This window comes from Crocodylus porosus, unplaced genomic scaffold, assembly GCF_001723895.1.
Source record: "Crocodylus porosus isolate Cpor-Errol unplaced genomic scaffold, CroPor_comp1, whole genome shotgun sequence".
NCBI classification, from domain to species: Eukaryota; Metazoa; Chordata; order Crocodylia; family Crocodylidae; genus Crocodylus; species Crocodylus porosus.
Genome location: NW_017728943.1, coordinates 34,438,822 through 34,441,192, shown reverse-complemented (window position 1 = coordinate 34,441,192; position 2,371 = coordinate 34,438,822).

The following is a 2,371-nucleotide window of genomic DNA, read 5'->3' as shown; positions in this document are numbered from 1 at the left end:
GACTAGATGATCTACCTAGGTCCCTTCCGACTCTAGCTACTATGAAACTATGAAACTATGATGGGTGGGGAGGGCACAGGGTGTTGACCTGTCTGCAACAGCTTACCAAAACTCCTTAAAACTCTGTAAGTGGCAAAACTGCCCACCCCTGTTAGAGAGGCTTTCTACAAGACAAAAGCCACAGAGAACAGCATCACAGCATAGCCAATAACCTGTCCTGAGCACCACTCAGTTGAGATGCATGTAAGCCAAGTTCAAAATCCACCTTTGCCAAATTAAGACCAGGAATATTAACGTCAGAGTAGCACCCCCCCTCCCCCTTCCCTCCTCATGCTGTCATAGAAATCACTGCTCAGAGAAGATCTCGTGCCCTGTTTTTATCTATCAATTAAGCGTTCCTTTAAAAAAATGATAAGTTTGGAATTCACACTCTCATTTGATCTGTGTTGGTAGTTTCCGGTGTTAGATGAATACAGCACCTCCAAAGTAGAAATGTATGCCATTTTACTCAATGCTATACATTTTAATCTCCGAGTTTAATAAAATAGCAATATAATTTCCGTTTGAAAGAGAGCAATCAGCATCACATCAGTTCACTGTGATTTGCATTTATATAACAGCATTTATCCCAAAACACTTGAAGGGAGTCACTTTGCCCATTTTACTGAAATGTAGCTATTTCCAAATACAAAATAATAGCTAGACAGGATCACCAGTCACCCCTAGGAATTGATAGGGGTTACTGCAGCCTTCAGCAAGCAGGTTCAGAAAGCACAAGCACACATCAGCACATCCTTCAGCATCACCACTGGAACACAGCAAAACATCTCTCCCCAGTTGCAAGCCCCAAGGAAACAACACAGAGGCAGGACGCTTCCTTCAACCTAATCCAAGTGTCCATACCAAATAACTGGAAGTAGAAGCAGTTGAACAGAAAGTGTCATTTGCTGACCCAACCCCCTTTTGGGTAAGTAGCAAGCTCCCCTGTGGACTTTTTCAGTCAGGAGCTCCCAGGCATCAGGCTAGACCCCCAAGCCTCTACTTTGCTGGCTTCTCCAGCCCATTCTTCCCCTCAAACAAGATGCAGCTGCTGAGCTTTTCCAAATGATCTTACAGCCCAAAGCAACTATTAAACCACAGCTACCCCCTCGCCATCTAGCGAAGAGATTTACTGCTCTACTGGGGCATGCTGTGATACAATGCAATCAACAGGGTAAGTGGCCAGGTCTGGCACAGTAATCTATCTGTCACCTGGAACCCTCTATGCTCAGGCCTCTAAACTGAAAGTTCAGAGTCACATCCCAGAAACTAACCCCAACTCTAGGGGTCAAGCTGTTCCCAACCCCTTTACCTGCAGACCTACTGCTTCCCTTTCCAGAGAGCACAGAAAAGAATGAAAGAAACCCAGCCCCCTTCCCTTTTCCTTCGGGGCCCTGTGCCAATGCCATGAACAGCTAGCTTGCTTGCTTTTTAGCTACCTACTAGCTTACCAAGGAAGTAATCCCAACACAAATCAAAGGTGGCAGGAGGGCACAAAAGCCCCCATGGCTCACCAATAGCATCCAGGAATGTCTCCTAGCTAAAAGGGAGGCACACACCCAATGGAAGGGAGGGGCCATCACCAGGGAGGACTATACTGTGGTTGCTCGGGGCTGCAGGGGGTGATCAGGAAGGCCAAGGCAGAGATGGAACTGGGACTAGCTTCCCAGATCAAGGACAAGAAGAAGTCCTTTTTTAAATAAATAGGGGGTAAAAAGAAGGTACCGGGTAAAGTGGGGCCCCTGCGAGACACGCTAGGAAATCTGGTCATCACACCAGATGACAAAGCTAACTTATTTAACGACTTCTTTGCCTCCATTTTCCTGAGCAGGGACCAGATCAGTGCCCCCACTGGGACCCCCTCAAGCCCCAGGGCAGGCACACCTAGGGTCATTGAGGATCTAGTCAGGGAATGTCTGGAGGGACTGGACATATTTAAATCAGCTGGTCCAGATGATCTCCACCGCAGAGTGCTGAGGGAATTAGCTGAGGTCATTGCGGGACCCCTGGCATGGCTTTATTAGGACTCCTGGTGTTCTGGTGTTGTGCCAGAGGACTGGAAGAGGGCCAATGTGGTTCCCATCTTCAAAAAGGGGAGGAAGGAGGACCTAGGAAACTATAGGCCAGTTAGTCTTACCTCGATCCTGGGTAAGCTTTTTGAGAGAATTATCCTGGTGCATGTCCACGAGGGGCCAGCGGGGGAGATTATGCTTAGGGGCAACCAACACAGGTTCATTAGAGGCAGGTTCTGTCAGACCAACCTGGTGGCCTTCTACGACCAGGTCACCAAATCCTTAGATGCAGGGGTAGCAGTGGACATAGTCTTTCTGGA